This window comes from Xenopus tropicalis, chromosome 2 (genome assembly GCF_000004195.4).
Source record: "Xenopus tropicalis strain Nigerian chromosome 2, UCB_Xtro_10.0, whole genome shotgun sequence".
In the NCBI taxonomy this organism is placed as follows: domain Eukaryota; kingdom Metazoa; phylum Chordata; class Amphibia; order Anura; family Pipidae; genus Xenopus; species Xenopus tropicalis.
In genome coordinates this window covers 108,069,688-108,095,328 of record NC_030678.2, presented here as the reverse complement: position 1 = coordinate 108,095,328, position 25,641 = coordinate 108,069,688, and the positions used below count along the sequence as shown (strand labels likewise).

Sequence of the window (25,641 nt, the reverse complement as noted above, 5' to 3'; positions counted from 1 at the left end):
ACCTGAACCATTCCTGAAACAAAAACTAAATTATGGTTGTAGAGCATCTTAAATGTAATGACTGCTACAAAAATGTTGTACTAGTAAGCTTTTCCAAAAAAAAAGCTTTTCCATCTGTATCAAGCAAATCTTTCAAGGAATGTTTCTATCCATGGAAGATGTTTATCTGTAGTATGTGTATCATAAAGATATCTCTTTTAATTTGTTACAGCTAACAGAACCACATATTCTATCTTGAGGGAATAATTTTAATACATTGTTTTTCTACCACAGTGCTTATAATGCTTTACAGCAAGCAAGGTAGCCATTATAGGAGCACTAATTATGCTGGAACACCAGAAGATTAGGTGCCTTGTCCAAGGTCATAAGGAGTAGCTACAAGCAATCAAACCAGCATCTCTAGCATGAGAGCACATCAAAGTCTGGTCAAAGGCCAACTACTCATTCTTACCTACAGGTATCCACACATGAGGTAGCTGAAGTACTAATTATAGTGATATACTTTATTATACTATACTATTTCTGGTAGCTTTATAAAAATTCTGCTAGAGTTGCTCTATAAAAATCCTGCACTGGCCTGCAAAGGTATCACAGAATCTGCTGGTTGGTCCTTACTCTGGAGGTCTACACAATAGAAATATGCCCATTTAACATGTTTAAATCTTACTGTTCTTAAAGCAGACCCTAGGGGGCCCATTTACTTACTCACGAACTGGCCGAATGCGTCCGATTGCGTTTTTTTTCGTAATGATCAGCATTTGGCGATTTTTTCGGAAAATGATCGCGACTTTTTCGTTGCCATCCGAATGTTGCGTAAAATCTTGCGATTTTTTCGTAGCGTTAAAACTTGCGCGAAAAGTTGCGCCTTTTTCGTAGCTATTCCGAAAGATTCATTCAAGCTTCAGTATGGTGACTTTTCTTGGGCCAGGTTGGAGCTGCAGGGTGCCATTGACTCCTATGGGAGGCTTCCAAAATCATGCTAAGTCTGAAAGTTTCGCCCGCCGCTTACGAGCGCTCAATACGAAAAAGTCGCGACAAGATACGAGCGAATCGTAATGGCTACGAAAAACTCGCGTTTTTTCGCGAAAATCGTATTGGTAACGAAAAAGTCGCGACAATTTCCGAAAAGTCGTAAAGGCGCTGAAAAAAAAATCGCAAAAATACGAAAAAGACGCAAAATGTTCGTTTTCCAATCGGAATTTTTCCAATTCGGATTCGAATTCGTGTCTTAGTAAATCAGCCCCTAGGTGTCTGGAACTATTGTTGGGCAATAGGTGGTCAGTGCAACATACCCTGGGGGGGGGGATTTATCAAAATGTGAGTTTAGAGCTTAATACATAAAAACTCACCAATGTTCTATTCATTCCTATGGGATTTTAAAAAAAAATATTTGGGTGAATTCTAAACTGTGATAATACTTTTTTGGGGGAATTTTTCAGAAGTTTTTTTATTATCCATACTCACAGTTTGTAACAGATATGTAGTACCTTCATAGTGGTGGTTCACTTTTTAGGTAGCTTTTAGTATGTGGAGCATTAAGTGCAATTTGAAAAAGATTAAGACAAGTGCAGATTTGCTGTCCTTAATTTTTCCGAAGGCTCAGCCTGAAGGTCAGAATTAGGGTTAAAATGCATTTGCTGAGATGGTATTATTAGGACTATAGAAGGGTGGTTTATATAACAGTATATATATACCTATATGTATATATGCCCCACATTGTTTTGAGCGGGGGGAGCACAATTTCTGGGGAAAAATGTCCATATTATATTTGTAATCCATGTTCCCTTTTTAAATACATTGGCCTCTAGCATTGGTTATGATGTTTGGGGGGCAAGCTAATTAAATACATTGGCCTCTAGCACTGGTTATGATGTTTGGGGGACAAGCTAATTAGTGAAACTCAAAGGTGACCAGGAATCTTTAACATTAGAGGATCAGTTTTTCTCTATGAAAGCATTTTGTGGACTTTCTGTGAGAATGCGATTTCAGCCACTCTTGGAAAATTTCAGAGCCATTGTAAACTTGTCTATAAGCTGAAGTGTGACATTAGCAATATGACTGTGCTATAAACATAAGAAAAATATTACAGTTCTCAGCAGTCACCTCCTAATTCTGTCAACCGAAGGTAGTCTTTACAGTCTGCTCCATACCCATCTATATACCTGATGCCTTTGTAACTAGGTCCAGGGCAGTGTTTTTATTCAAGTAACTGCAAATGAAATACCATATCCATCTAGTGCTCACACAACATAGCTACCTAAATCTCTTTTTTATTATTACAGTCATGTTTAATGAAACCAGGATTTGTGTAATCTCTGCAGTGTACTGAATACTGATAATTTCTCACTTGTATTTTTTGAATTGTTACTTTATAGTGAGCTGTAGAATTCGCAATAAAGCAAAATCATTGCCCAGTGAAGCATTAGTTATAAAAGAATGCATAATATACTGATCGTTACAAAGAAATAAAACATTTTAATTGTGTAGCTATACTATGCAACAGCACATTCAAGCCAAATATTTCAAGATTGGGGATTAATACATGAGTACAATACAGTATAACTGAAGTAACACACTACACACTACATTTTATGTGAGTGTATAGAAAATATATCATTTGTTGTTGTATGGGCACCCTAAATTAAAGAAAAAGCCAGATTGCAGGACTCTGTACATGCAGCATATGTGCGTGGTATAGTTCCTAGCTATAACTTTTGCCGGTTACCTTGTGCATTTATCTCAAGTGTTTTAAATGAGTGTCTCCTGAATACAGCACAGGTAAGGGGCATCAAAGGGGATGTCTATGTCCCACCCAAGTGCTGCACATTGGGTACAAAGTGTGCTCACCAGTGCAGCAGTAAAAATAAGTGCAACTCTTTGCACTTTATGCTGGGTTTTGTCTGACAACACTAGGTGCAGAGGCACGGTGCATTGTATGCAATATAAAATGGCTCTTTGGGTCTGCTCATTTTACTTTGCACAATGTCTCCTACTCTATAAATGAGCACCTCCAAAACCACCATAGTTATCCAAGTAGAAACCATTCCAATATTTCATCAGCACAACAGGAAAAACATACTTCATATTTAAATATGCATTAGGATTGATATTATTTTAAACAAAACAAAAAAATAATATAAGCTATACACTATAGCATTTCCTTGCTGCTAAAATGCTTTACTTAATAAAAAATTAGATTTTGGGTTTCCAAACTGATACAAATATATTGTCCAAGGTGGCAATGAATAGTTATGCCTGGGCATGGACCTTAAAGGGATATCCTTTTACAGGGCATGCTACCCTTTTAGTGGTCCTTGTCCCCTTTTAAATTAGATTTTGCAAATAAGGGTAGCTGTTTCCATACTAACTATATTAATAGACGCAAGAAATCACTTATACATAAAAGGTAACCAATGGAATTTTGACATGCAGAAACAAAGACATATCATGTTATTTATTCTAATCAACATATGAAATCTGTGGACTGACTTATCAGGTGTCATATATTTTGTAGGTTGCAAGCAACTCTTGTATTGAAACAAAGTGAAAAAAATTGCAATATGTCTAGACATTGGTGCATCTATTACAGAGCATCTAATAGAAATTACCGCCGGTTGCTTATTTATACCCACTTAGGTTGCTTTATGTTTTCAAGGCAAAACTTTGTATCATATGCCCTTGGAAGTCATGGAAAGTTTGGAACAAAGAAATGTTGTATTGAAAGACTAGAGAAAGAACAGAATGGAACCACTGGAAATTCTTTTTGATATTTATCATATGGCTGAGCAGAGGGATTTGTATAATAATGTAATGTGTAGAAGACTAACCATTCTGTACAAAAATGTTCTGCATTGTAATTATACCAAAACTGATTTGCTTTGAAATTTGTATAAGAGGGTCCTTCAGATGATAATAGCAGTTATACAGCATCAGGGGTATTTGGTTATCATGTTATTCATTTTCAATGAGTTCTCTGTTCCTGATAAACTATTTTTAATCATAATAGCTCATTTATATTTTTCTATTCTTCATGTGGAATATTGATAATTAATAATAAAGAGTAATATTAAGCAAGATATGCATATATTTTAATATGGTGATCTATATGCAAGATTGTTCAATGCTTTCCCATACCATATAGTAAGGAAAAATACATTGTAAAAACTTTGGGTAGGCTGTGTCAAAAACTGGTATTTACAGAACATATAGTAACAAAGCAATTATAATGGGGCTGCACCAGACTGAGGTAGACTTAAAAAACCTATTAGGCATTACAAAGTGACCCCTTATCTCTAACCAAGACATGTGGTCATGGGACAGCCAGTTAAATTTGCTTAATCTATGCTCCTTACAAGAGTTCATTATTGCCTTTAAACCTTCTAGACAACATAGACTGCATTAAAACAAACTTGACATAATTCCTAGCCTTGCCAAGCTGATAAAATATTAGCTGAAGTGGTAGATTTATGATACTCAGATTTAAATTAATTGGTTAAGCTGTCACAATTCATCATTTCTCTGAATGCTTCCAATTACTTCCATTAAAATGATCCTTCTAAAGTATATTACCAATGACAGGGCAAAGTGGAAATGATATAAAATACAAAAGATCACTAAGGTATTATAACATTTTATTGAGCAATAAAAGCTAGTACAAGTTAACAACTCCTCATAACACTGCAGATCACATTCTGGAGGAGATGTTTTAAAGACACAATTAGAAAAATATTTCTTTCTAATGTGCAGCAATACATTATGATCGGGTCTATCTAGGAATAGGACAATATAACAATGTTAACTTTAATATAGCTTTAGATCACCTTAGGTGCCAGTAATGTTGGTGGCATTTTACTTTGAATGAGTAAATCTCTCTGCTGTAATATAACAGGAGTTTACAGAAAGACATACTGTTACTATCACCAACTGTATGCCATGTTTAATTATGCTATGTCTCATAAGCATTGTGCTTGTTATTCAACTCCTAACTCTGTCCAGAAATGAGGACTTGCAAATGACTAATAATAACCTTAGGGGCAGATTTGCAAGAGATTAAACTGTAAGGGATTCAACTGGGGAATCCAAAAGGGTTCCTAGCAGTTTAATATTACTTATTATTTAGCAGCCTTTTCTGACTATTAGCAAATTCTAATGACAGACAGGATTATGTAACACATTAACACATTTATGAAAGCAGATTGTTCAGAACTGCAGTAGCAGCAGTAGTAGAACACATTCATTTTCTATGGATGTTATGTAGCAGCTCAGCAACAGAACTCATACTCATCCGAACCATTAATCCCCACATACAATATGGATGGCTGATCAGGAAGACAGATGGTATAGTTTTACAAGCAATATGCATTACTACCACTTACCAGTTAATGAAAGATTGGCACCTACATTCTTTGTTCCACCTTTAGATTATAAGCACTTATTAGCCGGCCCTCCAATTGTATCTTTATTCTGTAAGCCTTGTTTGTTAGATTATTGTAAGGGCCCTTTTTGTTATTAATTATTGAAAAATACTGCATAATATGCTGTCACTATATAAATGATGATTTTAATATCCAACTGACCTAATAAGAAACTATCCTCAGACTTTATTCAACCTTTCACATGATATATATCATTTTTGAAATGAAATGCCATAAAAACTGACATCTCCATGCCTAAACTAGCACACTTTGGGGCAGATTTTTCAAAACGTGAGTTTAGAGATTAATACATAAAAACTCACCCATGTTCTATTCATTCCTATAGAATTTTTAAAAGCGAATTTATCATGATTGATAAATACACTTCTAAAAACCCCATAGGAATGAATAGAATGTGAGTTTTTATGTATTAATCTCTTAACTCATATTTTGATAAATCTGCCCCTGAGTATCGAAAATAGCCACCAGACTTCTCTTGATATGTATGAAGCAGTGTGATGCTTTTTGTAACAGTTGTTGGAATATGACTTTAACAGTCAAAACCTTTTATGTGTAGGTTTTGTGACTAAAATAAACATTTCTGTTTCCCACTCCTGTGGCCACAAACATCGACGCACCACCCAATGTTGTATAAAAAGTTTTGCCATATTGTTTACTACCAAACTACTGTAGCATGGTAACATATATATTTAATTGTGCTTGATACTTTGCAGTTAATAACAGAAAATAACACACTGCAAAACCGAGCTTGTGGTTTGTCAGTTCTCTTTGAGGCAATCTAATGAGTTTTTCAGATCTCACTTTTCAAATATATTGGGATTTGTGACATCCAAATCGATTTGCAAATGGTTTTGAAATTATTCGCACCATAAATTGCATTGATTTTATCATTCGGCATGATTGTTTCCATTGATTTCAATTTATGCACTTCATTGACTCACCTCATGACACTTTCAAATATAAGTTCCTTCCCAAAATATTACAGCATTTCTATTAATGGATACAAAGAATTCCACTGTAGTAAACTGAGCTAATGACAGAAAGAGGGAACACTAAAAAAGCAAAACAAATGCAAAGTTTTTGCCTTTCTTATTTATATTTTTTATAATTAACCAACAAATAGGTACAAATAGCACTAAGACATTTGCAGGTAATTGCTCTATTTTTTGTATACATATACCACTAAAAGTTTATTTTAAAATTTAGGAGGAAGCAGACTGTGGCAGTCTAAGAAAATCTGGCCTTAATCTTTGTGTTTTTCAATTATTTTGCCTTTTTTTCTGCAACTTTATATTTAAACTATTACCTTGGTGCTAGGAGGCATTTTCCCTTAACCTAGTACCAAGTGATTGGTTAAATAACAGACTGTAACATAAATAGGAAATGGGCTGGCATTTTAGCAGCAAAAAATAAATAAAAATAAAACCTCAGCATTAAAAGACCATGGTTGCTGGTAAGTTATAGGGAGGAGAGAGGCAAAATATAAAGAGAATAAAGGCAAAAAACTCACATAAATAATCTTTGTAACAGTATACATTATTCTTAAAGTTAATTCAAGGTAAACTACCCCTTAAACATCTCAACAAGCTCATTTAATAGAATGATAATGCCACTATATTTGGCATATACATTTTGCTTCATCTAACTGAGAGTAATTCATTAGGGTAATGGCACAGGGTTGTTTTGTTGCCCAAGGGATTTCAAGCTAAATGGATGGACACCAAAATCCTGACTCTCACCTCATTTATTTCAGTGACATTTCTTGGACCCATGGGATTTGTGCATCAGGTTCTTGTGGCTGAAAAACTGAAAACCGCACTTTACAATGACAAACACCTGACCCATGTGTGCACCCGAAGCGGTTGAAATGAGTAGTGGTTTATACTAAGATTTTTGCCATATCTGCAGATTTTAATCACCATGAGAAGCATATGAAAATACATTTAAGTGTTCCTGTATCCTATTACCTGCTGAAATGTTTTTTTTTTTAAAAAAAAGTAAAAGCTCAACACCCAAAAACAAAGAGCAACAAGCAAAGGTAATTGGATACAGAAACCACATGTGAGTTCAGGAACTAATGCTGGATTTCAGTAATTGATTGCTCAAGCCAGGAGGGCTCGAGCATTAATATATCATGGATTCGCTGCGAAATTCTGCATTTCACCATTTTTTTGTGAAACCGCCGCTGAGGAAAAAGTCATGGTTGCATCAAAAAAAGTTGCGGTTGCATCAAATAAGTCCCACTTGTGTTAAATGGTTGCATCAAAAAAGTTGCGCGCATCAAAAAAAAAAGTTTCTATTTGCTCTAGTTGCTTGGAATGCCCTAGACTTTTCATATGTATTGTTAGCAATTGGCTGTCTCTGCATGTGGAACAGCTGAGCAAAAAGATTCTGTTGTTATGATTTGTTTTTCATTACATAGTATTGAGTCTTGCCAAATGGTCAGCAGTAAGGTTTTTGGGTTCATCTGTTGATCCATTCACTCGCCACTAGTGATGAGTGGATTTGTTAAAAAATTAGTGAAACAGCCTGACCAAAAATTTTGCTAATCACTACTGCCCACGCCTAGTTACCTATTATTTACTGCCAAATTGCAATAGTGACCAACATAAAAGCAAAAAAAACTGACTCTAAGGGGCTGATTTACTTACCCACGAACGGGTCGAAATGAGTCCGATTGCGTTTTTTTCGTAATGATCGGTATTTTGCGATTTTTTCTTATGTTTTGCGATTTTTTCGGATTCTTTACGAATTTTTCGTTACCAATACGATTTTTGCGTAAAAACGCGAGTTTTTCGTATCCACTACGAAAGTTGCGTAAAAAGTTGCGCATTTTTTGTAGCGTTAAAACTTACGCGAAAAGTTGCGCATTTTTCGTAGCGTTAAAACTTAAAAGGTGCAAAGTTCGCGTAAGTTTTAACGCTACGAAAAATGCGCAACTTTTCGCGTAAGTTTTAACGCTACGAAAAATGCGCAACTTTTCGCGTAAGTTTTAACGCTACGAAAAATGCGCAACTTTTTACGCAACTTTCGTAATGGATACGAAAAACTCGCGTTTTTACGCAAAAATCGTATTGGTAACGAAAAATTCGTAAAGAATCCGAAAAAATCGTAAAACATACGAAAAAGTCGCAAAATGTTCGTTTTCAAGTCGGAACTTTTCCAATTCGGGTCGGATTCGTGGGTTAGTAAATCAGCCCCTAATACTCCTATTTATCTAGTGAAAAAGTAATCAGGGACACCACAGTATTTATGTACTTTCTTCAGATTTGCCATTTTTTACATTCTGTACTTTAACCTTTGTTGTTTTCCTACCACTTAATAACATAATAGAAGTTTCTTGCTTCTTTTTGTTTATAGAATTATTCTCAACTTGAACATGGTGATCCCTGGTAGGAAATTGCACCTGCAAAGCAAGCCAGAAATCTACAAAGGGTCTGCATGGCTACATTTCAAATGCAATGTCTAATCTGCCATAACATGAAGCAAAACATGCATCTCACAGAAGTAAAAAAAATCCACTGCTTATATCTTTGCTTTTTTGAAGTTTAGAGCTCATCTCTTTTATTTAATGTAACTGCAGAAATGTTGCCTCCAAGTGACTTCTGCTGTAATTCACTTTCCATACAGCAGTAATTGAGGAAAAAAACGGAGATGTGTCTGGAGGCTTTCCTGTCTTATGTTATTGTAATATTTTTTAACAATGTTATGAAAAGTATTTCTAAAGAAACATTTCATCTTTTCATGTTAAGTAAATATACAAAATGGTAAAGCAAGAAAAAGAAACATGTTAAATGCTAAGAACAACAAAATGCCCAGAATGAATTGCCCAGCGCACACAGTACAAATGTAGTGATGGCCACTGTTGAATCAAAAAGTTAAAATCCCATAGTTTTGTTTTCAGAAGTTCGCAGAACACTGGAGGAGTGGGGGAAATCCATATCTTTCTGAAAGCTTATAAAGGACGATTAAGTCAGCCCCCAATTCTACCACTAGTTGCCTTAGCAACATGCCCATAGCACTCTTTGTATGAACAGTAGAGAGCCCACTTTTCAGAAGAAGCATCCTTAAACCAATAATTTGTGCTACTTACATTGCAAATGACATGTCTGTGACACACAGAGAGGGGTGTAACATGTACAACTGCTTTGTTTTCTGTAGACATGTGCTATACCAGCATTGCTTAAGAAGTGTATTGAACACCCACAGAACATAGAGGGCTGAGTGTGCAAAACACTCATAGAGATGCAGCTAAAGTGAGCCAATATTTTGCATACAATACAAAGAATCCATGTCTTACTGAAAGCATATAAAGGACGATTAAGTCAGCCCCCAATTCTATCACTAGTTGCCTTAGCAACATGCCCATAGCACTCTTTGTATGAACAGTAGAGAGCCCACTTTTCAGAAGAAGCATCCTTAAACCAATAATTATAGTTTTTGTGCTACTTACATATTGCAAATGACATGTCTGTGACACACAGAGAGGGGTGTAATATGTACAACTGCTTTGTTTTCTGTAGACATGTGCTATACCAGCATTGCTTAAGAAGTATATTGAACACCCACAGAACATAGAGGGCTGAGTGTGCAAAACACTCATAGAGATGCAGCTAAAGTGAGCCAATATTTTGCATACAATACAAATATATGTATCTTATTGGTGTATACTTAAATCTGTCTAGAGAAATGTTTCCAAATATTTAAGAAGAACTACAAAAGGGTGGCACAAATGCAATTACTTATCATTCTGTCTCAACAATATCATGCTAAGATCTTTTTTTTAAACAAGCAATCAATACAAGCCTAAGCCTTGAGTCATTCAGCTTAACTTTCTCGTATTATGAAACAATATCACTGCTATAGTATGTTGGGGTGCATATTAGGCTTGGAGTTGGAAGACAGGCCCCCATAACCTTATTACTGCCAGACTGGCACAAAACCTACTATCAAGGCAAACAAATCTTGAGGTGAGTGGAGTGTCTTTGGGAAGCTGTTCAATGAGCTTCCCATGGGAGGATAATACTCATTTTGACACTAGTGTTCCTGAATGTTTTGCTATGCAGGGAATGAAGTGAAAATGGAATAACAATTACAACCTGTTTAATACAGATATCCTGACTGCTCTTTATTTCAACAAAAAAACAAAAACTAATGAATCATCTGTATAGTCATGGTCTCTGTATCTCAAGGCTTTCTTGACTTATTATATGGATATGCTTTTATGGTCATTAAAAGGTATATTTGTGCACTTACCACAATTTTAGCAAAGTCATATTATATTAAACTACATCAATACATTCAACAAACTGTATATTTAATAGGCTGGTAACAAACACATTACAACATATTTAAATAATTCCCTTCAACCAACCCCCCTATGAATAGTATCAACCCTCCCTTGAGGGTTTCTATTTTACTTTTTAAAAATGTAACTAAAGAATAGATCAGTATTTGATTATTTTTTTAATATTTCAACAGTCTTAAATATAATTTAAAAAAAATAATTTGAGAAAATAAAATACTTCTGCGATCCACATGTGTAATAGAAAGGAAAATTTATTGTTTCTCCTTCTACTGAAGTGTTCTGCTCTGTATTTTCAAACCTTTGTAAGGACATTATTCTAACCAGTGTGGAGGTGCCAGACATGTACCTTATTTTCCCTTCCTGAGTACAATGTGTGAGCCCAAGATATTTTTATCTGAGCAAATATCTGAAAGTTTTAGAGCTCTGGCACATGGGGAGATTAGTCACCCGCGACAAATCTCCCTGTTCGCGGGCGACTAATCTCCCCGAAATGCCATCCCACCGGCGAAAATGTAAATCGCCGGTGGGATAGCATACGCGGAGGCACGATTTCAGTGAAATTGCGGAAGTTTCCTCTCAAGACATTTTCGCTGGTGGGATGGCATTTCGGGGAGATTAGTCGGCCGCGAACAGGGAGATTTGTCGCAGGCGACTAATCTCCCCGTGTGCCAGAGCCCTTAAGATGTTGTACCATGTCAGCCATTGAAAAAATGCAGAAAATGTAAGGTTAGGTGATACCTTTTATTGGTGAGTAAGTAAAAATTGTTATCTTTTGGAGCACAAAGGCCCCTTTGTCAGGTATTTTGCCTGACGAAGGGGCCTTGGTGTTCCGAAAGCTTGTAATTTTTACTTACTCACTTAGCCAATAAAAGGTATCACCTAACCTTACATTTTCTGCAAATATCTGAAGCCAGAAAGCATCATAGGAATGCAACCATGGGTCGAGGAGATTTGCATTTAGCTACAAAAGGGGGCAAATCTAGTCATTTCGTTCCATTGCTTTAAGAATGATATTATCACCTCTGGGTTTTTCAAGCTACTTAAATTTGTAGCTACATGAAAAGATGTTAAATTATGTAAAATGATTTGCAAAGGAACAGATTTACGAATTGCTCTACTAATGCTTTACAAAAAGAGCAACTCTGGGAACTCAGCTCCCTGTCCTTCATGCAACCTAACAATGTCTCTGTTATCACTGAGCACATTAGCCTTTAATGTGTGTGCTTTTGCCATGCAAATGGAAAACTTCAATTAAGAGAATGCAGAGATAAAAGCATCAATTTTTATGCATTTGTCGTATCTGAACTCATTTTAGAGAGTAAAGATTGCAGTGTTTTGTGTTTAACTTTTCTGAAAAATACAGGGAAATGAATCTCATAATAATTCATGGAACCATTAAATTAATCCTTAAAATGTAATAAATAGCCCTAGCACATTTGTGACTCTTTTGTTTCAATTTATGCTTTTATTTTAATACTAGAGAAAGTACATGTAAATTGATGGTAAAAACAAACAATAGTAGTTCATATATTAAGTCATATGAATTATATATGCATATAAATACAAAATGTAAGCAAACATAAACAAATTGGTAAAAAAACAATATAACCTAAATATTCCTGCATGCCTGAATTTAGTTTAGGGCAGGAAAATGCACACCCACAGCGTGGGTTAAATGCTGGCAATTTCTTTCTGTGTTTCCTGTACAAATTGTAGCCTTTTATTGCTTCTGGCTGCCATTCAGCCTTTAGAACAAGGAACACCTTGTGGCAGGGATCCCCAACCTTTTTTTACCCGTGAACCGCATTCAATTCAAATGTAAAAAGACTTGGGGAGCAACACAAGCATAATACATGTTCCTGGGGGTGCCAAATTAGGACTGTTATTGGCTATTTGGTAGCCCCTATATTGACTGGCAGCCTACAGGAGGCTCTGTTTGGCAGTACATCTGGTTTTTATCCAAAACATGCCTCCAAGCCAATAATTAAAAAATAAGCACCTGTTTTAAGGCCACTGGGAGCAACATCCAAGGGGTTGGAGAGCAACATGTTGCTCATGAACCACTGGTTGGGGACCACTGCCTTATGGGTATATCTTAACTAGTTGGGGCTTACAAACTCCCTGCCTTTCTCACAAGTGTTACTAAGTTAAAGGTAATTGCAAAATGGGTTCAATACTCAGTTACCTGTACAATGTTTGCTTGGGACTAAGGGACTTTAAATGCACTACAGATTTAAGATACTTAGGGCTTAATCCCTCAGAGCTTTGACTCCATTGCTCCCCACCTGCAGTTTTTACTCAGTTGGAGAGCAGATCTGCTCATTGGGTATCTTCTTTTTACTTCTGTGAGATGCATCTCATCTCAGTCAGTTACATATTTTCAGGTTGATCTCTGCATCTGTTCTGCTCCATGTAGCTGCAAGAAGGCGGAAGCTGTGATTGTCAGCAGCTACAGGGAGATGCTGATTAGAGCAGATCAGCTTCTCTTCTTCTGATTAAAAACTTCAGGCGGAAAGCAGCTGAGACAACACTTCGAGTGACTATTCCTTAATAGGCAATTTAGAATTCATGTATAATCAGGGGGCTTTACTATACACTTAAACTAATATATTTAGGCCAAAATGTACCACTAATACCTAATTTTGCGTAACAATTTTTTATAAAGCCTTAGACTGTGTGCTGGCATTCTGCTTTTCATTGCACAGGAAAATATATTGACATACAAAGGCTTTCTTTTTTTCTAAAGGCTATGAAAAACAAATGCTAAACAGTAGCTGCATGGAAGAGCAGCTGTGGGAGCTAGAGAAAGAGTCCAGGCTAGGGTTGCCACCTTTACCAGCTATGAAATCACTGGGCAGGACAGAATGTCACTGGGGCATGGCTATGATGTGGTATTTGGCAATTGGCTGATCGCCACATCAATCTCACAGATTCCTTCCTGGTTTTTCCAAATTGGTCAAAACAGGTGGCAACTGTATGCCTGGTGTTAGTGTCCTTTCAAACTGGATAGCCAGCATTAAATGTACCCTGGTCACTTAATAATAATAAAATTTGTTACCCTTTTAAGTTACAGGCAGTCCAAAAGGTTTGTAGACAGCTATATGTAAGTTGGGAGGGGAAAACTGATCCAGTGAGAATGCACCTGGCAGTTCCACAAGTGGCCAGGAGGGGTCATTGTTCTATTGTAAAAAAGCTGACAGGGCTCACTCTTTTTCTTCCACCTGGGCAAGAAGGTGGAAGAAGGTTAGAGCTTAGGCAGAGGTAGGCCCAGTGGGGAAGATAGATGTGAGTATATATCTTTTATAGCTTGCTCTAGGCGTGAGAGTTAGGTTCAGGGTATTTAGCGAACACCCAGATGCTTCTACGGGAAAAGTCCTGAGTGTACTGCCCTCAGGATAGGGACTCAAGAGTAAAGATTTAAAGCTAGATTTGTTCCTGTCTAAGTTTCACTTTGAGGACCTGAAACTTGGCGTTAAACATTTTCAAGTCGACTATCCAGCTGATCTACTTGTGAGAATATGCGGAACAGCCATATTATATCATCTGTTCCTATTCCCCAAGTGATGTTACTTCCCTGGGGTGCTGCTGCTATGAGATGCGTTGAGAAATGTGCCTCAGGCAACAGAGAAGAAAGCTGCTCCTGGTAACTTCAAGAACCAAAATTTTTAAACCAGAGAGTGCAGAGACCACTATTGTGCTCTAGCCATGTGGCCCCCTTGCACTGCACTGATGCTCAGAAAGGGGGCAGCACCTGAGAATGATTGAGTGGCTGATTTATCAAAGTGTGAAATTAGAGCTCAGAAAAAAATCACCCAAAATTCCTATGGCGTTTTTAGAAGCCTATTTATCAGTGGGTGAAAGTTAGCGTTTACCATTTGTCACATGGTTTTGTTGTGTGATAAAGTTAGTTTTTCAAATAACTACTCTTCCAAGTTATCTATGCCCTTACAAAGCCTTAAAAATAAAAATGTAAAAAACATTGCGGATGTGTGAAAAACATTGTGGCTGGGTCGAAAAAAAATGTCAGCAGTTTAATAAAACAAAACAGGACAGATTTGCTCATCACTATTACTCATGCTTAAATTCTCTAAAACATATAACTGACCTCATAAGGATACTTGTTATAACATTATTGCTAGTAAGTAATAATCTTTGTTTTTGGACATTGTTTCAATTTTTCTATAAAAAACATTTTTGGTAAATAATTATTCAAATCATTCCATAAAAAGGCAAAACTATTATCCTCAGACTATATAACCACATTTCTAAAAAGAATTTTCAACCCTTTACACAAACAATATTCTAAGTGGCAATTAACAGGAATAGGAACAGTTGATCAATTACTTCAATAACTATAATTTTTTTTATTACTATTTTAAATATTTATGTTTTACTGTGATGACCTGACAATGACAACAAAACATGGGCTGCTATTGGTTCTTCTTATATTATAAGGTTGCCCAAACATTTGTGCTTTATTTATTTTCTCTAAAAGCGATTATAATCTCTTTCAGTAGTAACTTTGCTGACAAAAGGGATGATAAATGATTAGCCCTTGTGGTTGCAAGCAGTGTTCTGTACCACAATGTGTGTAGCTACAGTAAATGGATCATTCAGCAGATGAGATTTTAAAATGCAGTGGTAATTGCAGAAGGCTGGCAAATGTGCAATGGAAACGCATTCCAGAAATGTGACCTTTATTTTGATATAAAGCTACTAACTGTACACAGTATTGCACAATGATTATTAGGGCCCATTGAGCCTCTGACCTATAGAACTTAACAATATTTTCTTTAGTTGCCTTAGGCACAATGAGATTAAGTAACTTGCCAATGGCCATAAGAAGCTGAAACAGAAGTTGTCACCTGCAATTGTATCCCTAAGCTAGAAACAGATGACTTCTGCACAGAGCCAAATACTGAACAGAAAGGTAGTATTACACAAATCATTAACAAAAAGTAAATGGGATAATCTTGTAGGTGACACAGGACTTAATGGAAAATCATAACATTAATTTAAGAATGGAGAGAAAACGAATATACTAATGTACTAGTGGGCTTCCCAATTAAGGATATATACTGACTGAAGAAAATATAGAGGATGCAATAGTGAATTTTGTAAGAACATATACTATTTTTCACACTGGTAGCAGCCGATACTATTAGAAAGGGGCATGCCATTGAAATACCTTTTAACAGTGATCGAGAGTAAGTCGGAAGGAAGGAAGGGAAGTTAGAGAAGGAGATGAGACAACCTCTCCAGGCAAACAAGCTTGTATAGTTCTGGTTATGAGTTTACAAGTATAATTCATTTACTTTTAGGTAACTTCTCACAATCACATCACATTAAACCTACTGTCTGCCTGGCATAAATCGCTAAGTATTGTCTTAGTACAGGAGACATTTTTCAGTGGTAAAGACCGATAGTAGTACATTTTTCAGTTTTTCTTTTAAACTGGCAGTATATATGTTTGAAAATAGTTTAATTATTAGGGCATGTTACCTGCTGCTTTTATCATGGTATCTCTATGGTTTTTTTTTATCTTTTTTTGCACTAAACAGGGCAAAATCTAAAACTGCTTTGTTTTTAAGGAGGAAGCAGTTACCTAGAAGTGACCCACAAAAATATTTTGTTGGTAGTGGATAAAGTGAAGGGATAAGAGAAAAAAGTTATTTTCTAGTATAAATAGAATTGCTGCAACATGTATAACAGTTTATATTTAATATCAATATTGGTAACCCTACATTATTTAAACACAGATATCCTAGGCATATATTCAAAAGTTTTTTTTTGAATTGACAAATGGCTCTTTAAATAAAATGCCAAAAACATGAATCTCGAGCAACTAGTGGGCTTTAACTAAACTGTCATACAGTCCATGAGTATTCAACTTTAAGACCCATGGGAGCGAAGAAAACACCATAAAGAAAGGTCAATGACTAAATTACATTATTCTGATTGAGATAAAGGAAGTTGAGGAGCTTGGATTTATGTGTTCTGTAGATTACAGATAGCGGATGAGTGATTCTTCTTAGTCTTCTAAGGAGACTGCAACATCTTTGAACTTATCAGAAAGAAAGACTCGTTTTAACTTAATGTTTTTGTATGCTAAATTATTCTGGTCAAACAAAGTGCTCCCCTGTACCATAAAATACAAATTTATATTATACATTAAACATTAGATGTGCTTACAATTATATTAGATGCTATGGTAGCAGCAAGGAGCAGTTAAAAGTACAGTAAAGTAGGAAAAAGCTCTCAAAATCTCCCCAGTCATTCTTCCTCAAGGATTGATTAACGGGTCATATTCCTGATGTTTGACTTATGCTAAGAAAACAATCTCTTTATCTATGCAGCTTTCTACCAAAGATAATGTAACAGCAAGAAAAAAAAACTTTTCTTTTTAGTGTTTAGAGAGCACTTACTCTTGTTTTAAAGTTGTGTTGTATAGCCTCTGCTACACTGTATTGAAATGCACAGGTTAGAATACATTAAATATTTTGCTCCAGGGAAAAAAGAAAACAAGAAAGCCTCTAAAATAACTTTTAAAAAGTGATGAAAGTGCAGGAATTTATAAGGTGAAAAACATCAGCAGCATAGTGCACAATGTAGAAAGCTTCAGGATTAGCTAAGTGCCAGTATGTTTAATATAGGAGACCTCAAAGTACAAGGCAGATGATTATTGTATCACTGGTAACCCCCAAAATGGATGAGATTACTGGATCTGTACCCTATGAGCCAACAAAATGTTAAGAACCAATATTCAGAGGTAGATACCAACGGTAACTAGAGAAGCAGAGTTCAACTAAAGAATCCATTGCTTCAAAGGTATAACATTGTAGTGTGGCCCAATGCTAGAGAATGATTTCATTGCATCACTCAGTTGCATACATCATAAATTAAGCATAATGCACCAACATGAACACTCAACTTTTTCAAATTGTCGCAGTGACAATTTGATAAAGTCAGAATTTTCAATGTGATAATTCTATTTTTTTGCAAGTTTTCTTGAGGAAACTTTTCCTATCGGATTTTAATTGTTAGACATTCGTGAAACCAAGTTTAGTCAAATATAAAAATAGAATTCATAGAGTTTTATTAAATCTGCTCCATAGTTTCCATTTTGACATAATGCTTTGTTGCACCCATTTTTTTCTCCACAGTTATATTCAAATACAGTTGTTCAGAAGCGTGAAGTCAGTAACATCATTTGTGTTTTATTTACTTGTCAAAAGTACTTGCTGCAACTCACTAAGGAAGCCTTAAAATTACAACTAGGTCCATAGTCAACAGTAATTCCTGGGTTCTTGTGTGTGTATTTGCACATAATTGATCAGAGCAGGCTGATACAAAGCTGTAAATAAACCTGGTCAGTGTGTCATCAATTGTGCATCTGTTTTAACATTTTGCACTGATACAGGTACTTGCATTTATATAAGCCCTGTTAGTGTGTGTGTTTGGGCATCATTCCCAGATCTAAAAGCATAAAGATATCACCAGGCAACCATGTTTGTTGGCTGTTCAAGTTTGCTGCATATAATTCATTTTTTAAGTAGATTTAGGCATGTGTGGCAATACTGAATTCTCTGGCACTGTTGGTCATTATATACTTTACCCACTCATCATTCATGCGCAATACAGACAAACCTTTACATTATCATATGATATTGCTTGGATCCAATCATTTGATCCAGTTCATAACGGACACAGTAGTAGTTAACTCTGCAGTGTACATATGACATAAGTGCAAGTTATCAACCTTCCAGTTAGATGGGGAGCTGAGTCAGTAGAACAAGTACTCTGTAACAATGCCCCATTAGTGTCATGCTTTGTTTTTTCAAATGTACCCTGGGGGCTTTTACCACTACCTGTATAAGGCAGTTATACCCCTAGGTATAATTTTGAATTACTTGTATGTTTAGGGTTTCAAATCGTTATCCTCAGCAAATGTTTCCAGCAGAAGATTTCAGAATTAGCGATGGGCGAAATGTTTCGCCAGGCATGGATTCACGGTGAATTTACACGTTTCGCCATTGGCGGATTGTTTCATGAAACGGATGAAAAAATTAGCCACAGAAAAATTCGGCATGCGTCCAAAAATTGTTGTGGGTGTCAAAAGAATAGTTGTGTGTCAAAAGAATAGTCGTGGCAACAAAGTAAATAGTTGCGCATCAAAAGGATAGTCAGGCGTCAAAATAAATAGTTGCGGCGTTAAAATAAATCGTTGCAGCGTCAAGAATGCTGCCAGAATGTACTATATTAAACCCTTTCTTGAAACAATCTAATGTATCTGCCTGGATTTCTGCTTCAGAGAGAAAGAATCTCCTTACAGCCTGTAGAACCTTGATTGTTTTCCAAATTTTTTTTCGAATTCTCCTAAAATTACAAGAGGGGTAATAAAGAAGGTCTGGAGTTAAGTCTAGGGACTATGATGCACTATTTTACATGTTCACGGTAAAGCTTGTCTTTCTGTTTGGTCTTTGTGATATTCATATTTCATTATCAACCTCTGGCAACAAGGTATGAGTTAGAATTCCAAGCCTGATAGCTTCAGCACATAAAATAAAAAATAAATCAAAAAGAATAAATAAGGAAGACCATTTGCCTTAAACTATAATTAAATAGTTGGTTTAGATCAGTGCTGTCCAACTTCTGCGGTGCCGAGGGCCGGAATTTCTCTCACATACATGGCGAAGGGCCACTTATGGAAGCCAGTTTTGGCCACTCTCCCATTTTAAACCACACGCAATTCGAACCACACCCATTTTATCACAATGGTCACTGCAGGGATATCAACCATCATTCATATGTTAAAGAATTATATCATGTCATATTAAGACACACCCTTAAATCCATATGCCTCCTCCTCCCCTGTGGATAGCACAGCAACCCCCAGCATATAATTACACACCTTAGGGACCATTTAATGGCTATTTCCAACTGCTAACAAACTCCCAGAACAAACCCCTGCCAGGTTCACCTCCCACAGGCAGCATAGGGTAGGCAGAGTATGGCACACACAGGCATCACTCTGCCTGTCCTATGCTGCCTGTGTGTGCCATACTCTGCCTGTCCTATGCTGCCTCTGGGTGCCATACTCTGCCTTCCCTATGCTTCCTGTGTGTGCCATACTCTGCCTGTCCTATGCTGCCTCTGGGTGCCATACTCTGCCTTCCCTATGCTTCCTGTGTGTGCCATACTCTGCCTGTCCTATGCTGCCTGTGGGTGCCATACCCTCTCTGCCCTATGCTGCCTATGTGCCAAACTCTGCCTACCCTATGCTGCCTATACACAGGCAGCATAGGCCAGGCAGTACATACAATGTCTGAGGTGTGAAGAGGTGAACAATGTGGGTGATTATAGCCTGAGCCTGAGGTGTGAACACTGCAGGGGGTGAACAATGCAGAGATTAAAAGGTGTGAACAACACAGGGGATTACATTTTTAAACAATACAGAGGCATGACAGCCTGAATATGATAACCATGCAGGGGGCCAGTTAATCTCAGTACTGATACCATTTAAATCTTACTGGCGGCCGCGGGCTCTGCGCTTCTCTGCATAGACCCAACTAGAAATCCCACCTTAGTAAGTGAACTCAGTCTACTTATAGCACCTAGTTATAATTAGGGGTGTGATCATTGCTACTTTCATTCATCTGGGTTGCTTTAGCATTTGGTAGGGGGTCTTGATGATTTATGGTTTACAGGGTTCTTACTTTGCATTGACTCTTGTTTTGATTTCAAAAAGGGTTAGCAATTGCATATACAGGTATGGGATCTCTTATCTGGAAACCCATTATCTAGAAAGCTCCGAATTACGGAAAGGCCATCTCCCATAGACTCCATTTTAATCAAATAATTCAGAATTTTAAAACTGATTTCCCCTTTCTCTGTGATAATAAAACAGTAACTGTACTTGATTCCAACTAAGATATAATTAATCCTTATTGGATGCAAAACAATCCTATTGGGTTTAATTAATGTTTTATTAATTTCTTAGTAGACTTAATGTATGGAGATCCAAATTACGGAAAGACCCCTTATCCGGAATACCCTTGGTCCCGAGCATTCTGGATAATGGGTCCTATACCTGTATATATTTTCTAAGACTAGATTATTTTCAAATAGCACAGACAATAAATATTTGACATAAAGTATGGCAAAAAAGAACAAACTTGTATATTATTAGCAAGGACATGATGATTCCCCTAAAATATTTGTTGGTGTTTGCAGGTTAACATATTTATTGTTTTTAGCATTATTTATACTCTCGAGCTTTTAAAATAGCTTGGGAAAATTCTCCTTAACTTTTATAAATGTACGAGTCAACTCCGGTGGTACTTGGATGTCAGTTATGACAAACGACGGATGCAAATGCATGCTTCTGGAAACAAACAGTGCATTCATCATGCAAAGGTTTCCTATAATTACGTTACCTAATAAAATATACAATTATGATGAATTTTCAGCTATGGGGATACCTTACAACTAGCAAATGACATTGCTGAACACATGTTTTCTGATCAAAAACCTAGTTAATTGTTTAATGTACCTAACAAATCTTCTTATTTAATGGCATGTGTATGTATTACAGAGCCATTTATCAAACACAGCAGAAAGTCTCATTAGCACCACCTACAATTTACTGCCGCATGATCAGTTGGCATAGAATCAACACTGAGGAACCTAATCAACTCATGCTATCTTTTTAAAGTTCATATCCTATTAGTTCTATAGAAGCAGTTAAATAGCAGATGTCAGACAGTGTATAAAGGATAACAGAAGACATGCCTGTAGATTATAATTTAGATTTAAAACCCATACATTTTACAGGTGTTTTACAGCTGTTTGTTGGTCTAAAGGGCACTTTTTAAACCCAATTTAATAGTCACATCTGACTACAAGTGTTTGTTATAAACAGAAAAATTGAATTATTTGTGATTATCAAAAGAGGAAAATGTTATACTATATCTGTGCCTGCGGGTCAAGAAAGATACCATTACTCTTATACTGCCTTTGCTTTCAAGTGTACATGATTTGAGTGTAGTAACATACATAATGATAGAGAATGATCTGCATGATATTACCAGCATTGTTATTACCAGGCTTTGGGAGACAATAGCATACATTAGCTCTGTGATCACTTCATTCAAAAGTATCAGATGAAAAGAAATACATTTTCCCCAAAATCCATAGTGTCTGTGCATCCAGAGAATGGCGGGGGGGGGGGGGGGGGGGGTTGGGTGATAGGTGTGTAACGCTTGTTTGGCTATATTTAGACAAAACCAGGCTAGTGTTAAGGTTAAAGCATGGATTACATGCGGGCCTTGACTACGTGGAAAAATCCAGGCAGAGCAAGGGTGTAGTGGAACTACAACTGACTGTAGCTGTGTAGTGCATATTTAGTAAAGATGGATGCCAGGTGACTAGGGATCAGGGTTTGTTCTAATCTGTCTCCTATGCCTACTCCTTGGCCCTACGCCGAGGCAACATTGCCAGATGGAAGGGTACTTCCAGAGCTACATTCCTTGGTGGGGCTTTAAACTGCCCTTGCTTCCTTCCCTCTTTACCTCACTCTCCTAGAAAGTGCTCTTACAAGAGTAATTATCTTACTGTTTCTCGTCCCTGTCCCCGACTTCACCAGAGTGGATGGTAACACTCTGGGGCAAATGGCTTTACTGGGGCCTAGTTCTGTTCCCAGGCTCAGTGGACCTTCACCTGAAATACAGAGGCAGCCAAAGAGGAAGCCACACCTCCTTGCTAGACACTATATGGACTGCAAGGGGTGGGGACAACCAAATAAACCAATAAGGTGTAAGGTATAGTGTAAACTTGATACATGGGCATTTTTTTTGGCCGTTTTTCATTTGTTTGGTATCTGGATGTGTTTTTTTTTTAGAAACTGCAATGCTATCAATCATAACTTTGCAGATTAAAATAAAGCTGCAATTCTGCACACACCTTGACATGATGCCATTTTCTTAAATCATAAATAATTCATTTAAATTTGCAATCACAGTGCATCTGATTAAATGTAGTTTATTACTTGTGAACGGGAAGTTTCAAAGCCAGCTTGAAATGAAAGGCAGAATTGTAAGCATGAACATGAAGGCAACTTTTACATACTGTAGTCATCAATCATATTGATTCTATCCAAGTTATTCTCAAGTGTTATGGGTTCTGCAAAGCATATTCCCTCACTTTCTCTCACTGGAGTGCATATAATGTTGATAAGTGATGTTAGAATGTATCAAAGATCTTTGCAAATCAGAATTATTAAAAATAGGAATGGATTACAAAATAAAAGCATTACACTTCAATAAGTAGCTTATTATTACTACTGTTTAATAAACATGACATAATAGTAACCACATGTAATGAAAGGCACAAAGTTTGCCCAGGAGCAGTAACCCACAGCAACTAATTAGATGTTGGCTTTAAAAGGTGAGGAGTAAATATTAACTTCTAATTGGTTGCTATGAGTTACTGCACCTGGGCAAACAATGCATTTTAGTGCATAACCCTGTTGTTTATACATTTTCAGTATGTACTTGCATTGTAAATACTGTGGCACAGTAACTAGAAAGGTCCTGAATTGAAGGCATGTCTATTACAGCGCACTATGAGACAGAGCATATGTGGGAAATAACAGAGGTTGTGTTCACTCAAGCTGAAAGGTCAGTGCAGGTGCTGCAATTAATGAATCATTGGCTGTAATTAAGGGGTGGGACTGGAAGTCAGCCCACGAAGTAGGAAGTGGGAAAGGTACTTGTTCAGATATTGGGAGAACAAAGACACATCACAAAGAGATTGAGAGTAAATTGGTTATTATTTCCATGACTGACTTAATAGTGTATGAGGCACTATAGAAAGAGCAGTTTTTTTTTTGGATATTTACACTGCCAGTCCAGAAGTCTACTTTGGCATCAGAGGAATTAACTTTGTTTGTTGCATACTCTGTTTAGCAACATCAAGTTTTCTGAAGTTCTCAAGGTAACTTTTTAGTCCTAACAGAAAGTAGAGTCTATTTACTGGATATCTGCCTATTGTTAGGTACCTAGTTTAGCATAGTTGCAGGGAGGCATAATCATGCAAAGATCATCATGCATGTATTTACAGCCATAGGACTGGGATGATCAACATTGGTCCTTGTATGTTAAAATCTTCTTTAACTACTTCCATGCTTTATACAATAAAGACTGCCAGTTATTTATATATTCACATAATTATCAGTTGTAGGGACCTATAGGGTTAAGCTCCCTATGGTGTTATCCCTTATCCTTATCTTATCTGTATTGTTATAGGGCAGAGCCCTCTGATCTCAGGTTACTGTTATTAGGCTGCCCTCTATAGGTTTAGCCCAGGTTGACCACTCCCCTTGGCAGACTATATAGTGTCTTGCACAAGGGAGTGTCTTTCTCTTTTGGCTGCATGCTGTGTTCTGGACAGATCCCAACTGAGCCTGGACCAGAACATAGGCCCAGAAGCCATTTGTACCCTAGGGGACCACCTACCCTAGTGCTAAGTCGGGGACAGGGCCCCGTGAACGAGGTAAAGCCAGCACAGACAGATTTGTTAATAGCACCCTCTAGGAGAGGTGATTGTAGTCAGTCTATTTAGTAAGGGCAGTCAATAGCCCCAACCAGGAGTTGTAACAAAGGGTTTAGTCCACCCTGGCTCTGTAGTCGTTCTTTAGGGACCGGTTTTATTAGACGCCAGGTACCAGTGTTAGGAGCTCTCCCCTGGACCACAGTCGGCCGGAACACTCCCTTCTGAAAGGTCTATATCTCAGGTGTCAACTAATCCTCTGTGCATCCTCCAAGTGGGTTATTCTGTGCCTAAAGGGTCACATCTGCTGTACTATCTGTGACCATCATACACTGCTGTGTCTGTGAGTATAACCCTGCTGCACTATTCAGTTGTGCCTTTAATAAACTTGTATTATAGTTGATCAGCAAGAATCCTCTGGCGTCCATCTTTTACCACCTGCACACCACACCTCAGCTAGTTGTAGTTTTACTACACCCTCGCTCCATCCTGATTCTCCCATATAGCGGAGGCTCACCCCTTTGTATTAAGTGTCGCAAATGTAACCCATGCTCTCTATTTACTACTAGCCTGGGTTTATTCCAAATTGGGTCAGAAAAGCGTTACACAGTATAAGCACATATTTTAATTCCTCTGCATACAGTGCAAACTTGTATATATTATATTACTAAAATATACATAGCCCATATTATCTGCCTTTCTAAGGTATCTTATAATTCTCAACTTACCGGTATTTATCAGTAGATTCCTCCTACCTATTGTATTTTAGACCATTAAGGCTTAAAAACACAAGAAGACTGATTTATATTCAGAGAATAAAGACTGTTTAGTGGAGGGAGTCAGATTAGTGGTTAAGAAAACATCAAGGTAGGTCATAAATTGAAGGGCAAACTCCTTGGGTTTTGCTATAGTCTGTACCATAAGATAGTGTATGTTAGGAAAGCATATGTTTTCCCCTACACTACCCCTACTAAAAATTCTGCTGAAGATTTAAGAATATTGCTGCATCTTGTTTATGAACAAAATGTGTAAGCAAAGTTCTATGATTCAGCAGTACATGTGGCTATCAGTTAAAAAATTAAAAATATATCATCTCATTTTATGACATTTCATGGCACATTATAAAGCTTGTCAAATAAATAAGAAAATGGCTTCCATGTATATCTTGTTTGCTGGGATTAAAGCGCTCTAGATACACTGAATTGCTATTACAAAGAATGCCATGCAACTGATGAAGATGAATGAAGAAATCTCTTGATGCAACTCTGTGTATACAATCACCGCCATTGTACTTTATTGCAGGTGATTGATCATCTTCCAACCACAATATGTTGCAGCATTAGGGATCTT

The 25,641-nt window shown here is 36.9% G+C and overlaps 1 protein-coding gene across 3 annotated transcripts in view; it reads right to left on the bottom strand.

Annotated features, from left to right (window-relative positions):
- The window catches only part of dmd.3 (LOC105946662), a 1,093,908-nt gene that overhangs the window by 315,114 nt on the left and 753,153 nt on the right, over positions 1–25,641 (bottom strand). The gene's annotated exons all lie outside the window — the stretch shown is intronic.